Source organism: Felis catus, chromosome A1, assembly GCF_018350175.1.
Source record: "Felis catus isolate Fca126 chromosome A1, F.catus_Fca126_mat1.0, whole genome shotgun sequence".
In the NCBI taxonomy this organism is placed as follows: Eukaryota; Metazoa; Chordata; class Mammalia; order Carnivora; family Felidae; genus Felis; species Felis catus.
Window position 1 is genome coordinate 128,526,362 of NC_058368.1, and position 7,466 is coordinate 128,533,827.

Sequence of the window (7,466 nt, forward strand, 5' to 3'; positions counted from 1 at the left end):
TATTGGTTCACATTACTCATACAAACTTAAATGCTATAGGGCTGCTAAAAGCCTAACTCAAAATAGTATGAGTTATATGCCATTAGCATAATATGGTAAGCAAAGAAAAAAATCTATATGTGCCCCGCTTTTTACATTCCCAATGGCAAAGTTTTACTTTGGTAATGTAGTAGGCCCAAAGAACCTCTACAGAGGCAAAACTTCTGACTACTCACTATCCTACAGCATAAACTATTACAGTTAGACTAACAGCATCAGCAGTTTTGACTGGTTCTGGTTAGTTAATAAAAAAAAGTTGTTTCAAGAATCAAAAAATTATATACACACCACATTTACTTTACCTTAACACATAAAAATATGCATTAATTCCCCAATTTCCCAAAGTAATTCCAAGATTTTCCTTGAAGAATTCCTCCCCAATATTTTTATTATATTAACTACACTCAGAATTTATTTTCTACAATTTCTAGTTTTAATTTCCTAAGTAGATTGAGAACTAAAAAACAAAGACAAAACAGCAAAACAAACTTGTAAAGCAAGGTCAGGATATTTTCTTCCAAATTTTCATAATTTTCTCTCCAATTTTTTAATAGTTTTTCTGCCCACTTTTTTAGTCTCTCACTTTTATGGACTCTTTCTAAAGAATTCAACATTCCTGGGCACCTGGGTGGCTCAGTCCATTAAGCCTCCAACTTCGGCTCAGGTCATGATCTCACAATTCGTGAGTTCAAGCTCCACATCAGGCTCTGTGCTGACACCTCCGAGCCTGGAGCCCGCTTCAGATTCTGTGTCTCCCTCTCTCTGCCCCTCCCTCTGCTCACACTCTGTCTCTCTCTCTCTAAAATAAACATTAAAAAAAAATTTTTTTTTAAACAATTCAACATTCCTTTCACAGAAACCAATACTCTTCTTTTGCACTCATGTTTCATAGATTTACATGACTATTACTGATATTTAAATGATCTAATCATAATAACACGTGTAACTGCCACCAACAGGCTTATGATAAATACTGTTGAGCCAGTAACCCAGCAGTTGTAGAAATGAACACGCTGCACTCAACCTACTTTCTGGGAAAATGAAGAGTGTAGGCTTGGCCGATTGGCTCAAATGGTTAGATGTTAAGAGGATTGTCTTTGTATTAGGATAAAGTATATGCAATTGCCAATATCTAACTCTTTTACCTAGAGCAATGGCAAGTGCCTACGTTCAACCTAGTATTTTTAAAGAAATATTAGCTATACTTAATGTTAAATATATCTACTAGACATTTTTTTCCCTCCCTTTAAACAATGATTAGTAGTTCCTGCAGCTTTATTTTTCAACTTCCACTCTACATTTACTCAGGAACTCACCCTGAGCTACTGAATAATCAGTATCTGGACTCTGGTTTCCTAGGAATGTTACTTCTGCCTCCCACCTTGCTTCAAGTTAAAGACACACCTGTTAGAATTTCAGAGACTGAAGGTATAAGCATGTGCCTTCTAGATAACTGAATGAAAAACATCAGAGGGATTAAAATGTGAGATCAGCATTAGTTTGTTTATTTGTTTCTGAGATACAAATCTTTTTAACCCACAGAATCCAACACAGCACTACCTGCCGAGAGAAGGCAAGAAAAAGACAAGCAAGAAGGGGATTGGGCAGACAAGCCCTTGGACAGACCTAGGGTTAAGTCATCCTTAAATATGAGCACCCTTTAGGGGCTCCTGGGTGGTTCAGTCGGTTGAACGTCTGACTCTTGCTTTTGGCTCAGGTCATGTGGGATCAAGCCCCACATCAGCCTCAATGCTGAGCATGGAGCCTGCTTAAGATTCTCTCTCTTTCTCTGCCCCTCTTCCCTGCTTATGTACACACTCTCTCTAAAAATAAAATAATAATAATAATATAATAATAATAAATATGAGCAGCCTTCACTGTCCCTGTTCTGTCATTTGATTATAATAAACAAAAAAATCACAAAGGTGTTATTAAGACAAAACCCAGAAAGCTGGGACAGGAAGGAGGACAGGCTGTATTTAAATGAGGAGCTACTAGTCAACCCTCTTTTTCTAGTTTTCTCTTCTACCACTGACCCAGAAAGTCTAAATCAGGTTTTTCTTTGTGATTGCACTTATGCCCTCACCAAAGTACCATATGATATCAGAACTCTACTGTCTCATGTACCCTCTAAAATAGCAATCCACAGAGTCAATATGCAAAGTGGGAAGAAGCTAAACATTGTAATTTTACTTGGGTTCAAATCCTGGCTGCATACTTCCAACAGTGTATACTGAGTACCTTTCTTCACTCTCCTGCACTCATGTATACTATGAGAATTATGGTGCAGATCTTGCCAGCTTCGGAGGATTCATGAGCAAATGCATGAAAAGTGCTTTGCTGCAACTATTACTGATACCTAAAAGATGCCAAAACGTTTCATCTCGTAACTGTCAATAAAAGATTTAAAACTGAACTGCAAGATTGGGTATTTTATAAACATGCAGCACAAGGACACCGATGAAAGCTTACTTTCTGTTCCAAAATTGTTATGCAAACAGAACATAAGCAAGATATCAAGCGGAAACAATGTTGGTGGCTGTCCTTTCCAAAGAGAAATGAGCTACGAGATAGCAATCAGGTAGAGAAGAGAGATAAAGCCTCCAACAGGGGGAGGAGGAGAGCTTTCAGAAAGGTGAAGTTGCAAATGCCAGAGGGATGCTTTTAAAATTCAAATGTGAACAGGTCCCTCACTTCCTTGAACATTTTCAATGGCTCCCCACTGATTTTAGGATAAACTCCAAATCCTTCAGGTCCAACAAGGCTCTTAGCAACCTCACCTCACCTCATACACTCCTCTGCAGTTGTTTTATAGTATTTCCAATTTCAGCACAGCATCTGCATTCTCTCAGCCTGAATGTGATTTCCTGCCTTCATCTCATTTCTCTGCTGCCCTAACACTCTTCCTTCTTTTAGCTCAGGAGCATGATTTTGTCTGCCGTCCTCCATGTGACTTCTCCAACACTCTGTGTTTCTCACAGTTTTTCACACTGTACTGGAACTGTTTGCCTCTCTGCATCTCACACAGACCTGGCCTGGCTTTAGCATTCTGCTGATCACCTTGCCTGACACAAAACTGACGCTCATTTAAATGTTTACTGAACACACAACTTCTGAAACTCCCTACTTAGGGCCAGATTTATCTCTATTACCTTGTATTAGAGAGGACAAAGAAGGTAGGTAGCTGTTGTTTGAGGGCTGTGAGGCTGCTTCTCAAGAGAGATGAAAATCTGCCTTTCACCTGGCAGACTTATGTTATACGTTATACAGTAACTTAGTGCATCTGAATAATAGCCTGTTTAGAAATATTTATGATGGTGTGGCTACTTCTATCATTAACTAAATGGATAGTTTTACTTCCCAATGTAATAACATGTGTGCTTTTAATATATTTAAGTAAATTAGGAATAATTAGAAATCTCAACTTTTTTTTAGAAGACGAGTCTTATAAAGTGCCAAATTTGCATTAGTTTTCAACTTTTTCATAACTTGTGAGTGGTCCAAATTGGATGAGTATCTCAGAAACACATGTGAGATACAGTCTGTTCTCAAAATGTATTCATGGCATGCTTCTTTGCATGCTCTATGACGTGTTGTACTGAAATTCAAGGTTACTTCTCAATTTAATACACTAATACATATACAGAGTCTCCAAAGTTACTTGTTTGGTAAACAACATTCTAACATATCCTAAAACTGATGTTTGCACACATAGGACACCAAGAAGAATAACCAGTTAACATACTTGGGAAAGTCCTATTTCTTCCATTCAACTACAAATTATCTGAGGACATGGGTTTTCTTTTACATACATTCCAATGTCTGACATAAACAAACAAACTCCAGTTTATAAAGTGACATATCTGCCAAAGTAAGTATTGCTACAACTTACATTTATAAGTGTTGTTTAGTGCACCTGTTCAACAATAGAGGATTAATTTATGAAATCACATTACAGTTGCTAGAATATGACACAAACAATAGGAATTTGGGAAATCGGATAAGATGAAAAATGCTTACTAGGTATTACATTAAAATCAAAGAATACTAAAATTCTACATGTACTATGATGTAGGAAAACATGCATAGAAAACATGGAGAGAAACAAAGGCAAAAATCACAAAATATCCATTTTGGTAGAATTATGCTCAGTGGCTCAAAACTCTCATTGGTTCCCTTTTCTTACCATTTAGGTACCTTCTTGGTTTTGTCTTCTCACCTCAAACCTATGTAGGCACAGCCAACTCTTTCCAAACAGTTCCTCTTGGGACTAGTTCAGGCTCACATTACCTTATACAGAAGTTTTGGGAAGAGGTTCCTATTAGGCATGTCTGCAGTCTCATCCCACTACCATCATATCTCCTACCAGAATAAGACAGTCATTCTACTGCTAAATATGTCTACTGTGGTAATCTCATTTATGTTTTATGCATTTTTAGGTATGTGTTATATTTTACAATAAAGATGACTTTTTTTTTTTTTTTGTAATTTACTGTGGTTGGTTCCTGTCTTGTTTTGCTAAGAATAGGATTCATCATTCTCTGCGGATATGGTCCTACTTCCACACTTCTAACTGTAGTGCTTACTCAGGATAACTGGGTTCCTCCTAGCTGCAGCCAACTAAGTCACCAGAAGCTGTCCTCCCCCTCCAGGATGCTTGCCAGCTCCTCCATGTCTACCAATGTAAGCTTCTTCACACCCTGTAAAGCCTGGCCCACCTGTGTGCTACCGTAATTCACATTGTATCATATGTGGCAAACATTTAGCAAGTAACTACTAATTGTAAGGCCTGAATATTTAATGTCCTAAGCTGCTTACAATATTTTTTGTGGATGTGGAACATTTATAAGAGAAGATACCCAACTGGAGAAAGTGACATATGATAAGTGATGAATGAGTGTTCAGAGGTCGTGAAGGAGGAGACTAGGGAAGAAGGGCTGGGGAGGGGGTAAGGTTCGATGAAAGCTAGAAGGAAGAGACATTGTAGAAGTTGAAGAGATACATCATGATTGGGAGAGAGGTGATATGAGACAGGACTGCTGAATTTTGCACCTGAGTGACTAGGATAATGATGGGGCCCGTGACATAAATGATGTTAACTAGAAATGCTTTGAGGCTAAACAGGGCAAGTCCACAAGGAATATCACAATATAAACTGACAGATGCTACTCTAAAACTGAGTAAGATACATGGAAAGCACAGAATCTTAAGGCAGCTAACTTGAGGCGATAACTGAAGGAACAAGGTTCTGTGAAATCTCTAAAAAAATAATGATAATAATGATAAATAAAAAAAAAGAACCTAAACTAGTCCAAAGTCATGCAAGAGGGAATGTGAGACTGAGAACCTGATCAGTGATGCTTCAAGGAGCTCAGGACTTCAGGAAATAAGGAGGAAGAAAGGAATTCTAGGCGAGGCAGTATGCACAGTGGTTAAGGGCCCCAGTGCTGGTCCTGAGCCCCGGAGTTGGAATCCTCTCCTGTAGCGCTACTTGAGAGTCCTTGAGCAAGATACCAAATATTCATTCCCTCATCCATAAAGTGAGATAACATAATAATTTTACCTCACAGGATTGTGGTGAGGATTAAGAGTTAATGAAAGTTTTCAGAACAGTGCCTGGCACAAAAACACTCGATAAATGTCTGCCGTTGAGGGGAAAAGATTTTTTTCTAGTCCTCAGCGACCTCGGGGACAACAATTTCTGGCCAGCAGTAGGAGCAGGAATTACAAAGTAAGGGAATTAATAAGCAAGTGAGCAGTAAGAAGGCAAAGGCAATCACAAAGTATGGATGATTCTTGCACGGCGGTTAAACAAAAAAATCGAGCTGTGAAACAAAAAGTAACCTGTGAGCATAGGGTTAAGTGAAAATGCTTTCTGAGGGGATAGCTCAGCAAGAGGGGAAAGGTTTGGCTCGCCAAAACTATTCTTGAGTGGGAGTGGGACTTGTTTCTCCTACCACACAGGGAGGTGGACAGGTGTAAGACCGGACCCTTCCTGTCCCGGCTCCCCAGGAGCTCGAAGGAGCGCTCGCTCGGCATCCGGTAACTTTGAATCAGCGCTGGCTGATGGGGGGGGGGGGGGGGGGGGGGGCAATTTCCCAACCAACGATACCCTGGAAGATGAAACAACAGGCTTTCCCATCTCCATCTCCAGCACGACCTGTTCTATGGCTCAGTAGTCATCACCCTCCTCAACCAGCAGCAGTCGCTGGGACACCGTGCAGCTCAGAGAGCCAAAGAGGCAGCTCCCCGCTGCGAGAGCAGCACCCCCCCCCCAAGTTCATTCCGACCTCAAGGACACAAAAGCGCCCCAGACGGGAAGGAACCAGTGAGAAAGGGGCTCGGGAATTCCGGTAATGGGGGGGCGGGGGGGGGGGGGAGGCTGCGGCTAGGGAGGTCAGAGCCCGGAGCTGGGAAAGTGACCTCGGTGGCCAAGGTCGAGGAGGTCCCTCCAGTCCCAGGGGCGAGCACCTTTGCCCTCCCGCCCGGAGCACCAGGGTCCCCGCCCGTAGGGAGCGCTCGGGGAGGCTCAGAGCCCTGGGGCGGCCCGGGAGCACCGGCCCTCAGGGATGCCGGGGCGGCGGGGGGCTCCCGGGGAGCGCGCAGGTGAGCGCGGCGGCCCCGCCCTCCCGCGGGAAGGGCCTTCTCTCTCTGCGCCCACAGGCCGCGGTTCGAGAACTTCCGAAGCGCCTGCACACAGCCCGGGGAGGGCCTGGCCACGCTCCCGGGTTTCCCGCACCCGGATCCCGCCGCCGCACGCTGCGCCCAGGTTCCTCCATCCGGCTGCTCCGGACTCCTGCTGGCGGGGTCTCTCTCCCTTCCCCCATCTCTTCTCCACACCCCGGAAAAGTTTGGTCCCAGCGCAGGGGCTGGGAGTCCGGCACTCACCCCACGGAGAGCGGAGCCGAAGCGGCAAGACGCGCGCGGGAGCAGAGGGCGGCGGCGGGCGGCGGCGCGAGCGCAGAGCTCCTCACAGCGGCCCCTGCTGCTCCGGCCGCCGACAGAGCTGGAAAAGGGGAGGAGGCCGCCGGGATGTCACCTGCCCGCTCTCCCACCCCGCCGCGTGACGCCGCGCAGCACCGCCCCCGCCCGCCGCCGCCAGGTACCCGCGAGGGGCGGGAAGGAGGAGCCAGCCGCCATCCGGGCACGAGCGCCCCGCCTCCGCCCGCCTCAGTGCCCGGACCCTCGGAGCCCCGCGGGCCACTTTGGAGTACGGGTTCTGGCCTTTGGACTCTTATGTTTCTTTTTGAGCACCGATGCCATCCCTTGAGGTCATCTCGAGGCGTGACATAAATAGTGTGAAAGTTGTCGTCATGCATGACTCAGGAATGAGTTGTAGAAAAATGTGAGAAGAGGAAACCTGGTCCCGGTCAGGCTGGAGTGGAGAGAGGGAGAAAAGAAGGAATCCCCGCTCCTGAAAAAGCTAT

General features: G+C 44.3%; 1 protein-coding gene across 1 annotated transcript in view; it reads right to left on the reverse strand.

Annotated features, from left to right (window-relative positions):
* The window catches only part of ELOVL7 (ELOVL fatty acid elongase 7), a 74,443-nt gene extending 67,387 nt beyond the window's left edge, over window positions 1-7,056 (reverse strand). Inside the window, exon 1 of the mRNA XM_023256840.2 lies at window positions 6,928-7,056. The gene's annotated coding sequence lies outside the window, so the exon portion shown is untranslated. The remainder of the gene's footprint in view (window positions 1-6,927) is intronic.
* Window positions 7,057-7,466: the final 410 nt, after the last annotated feature.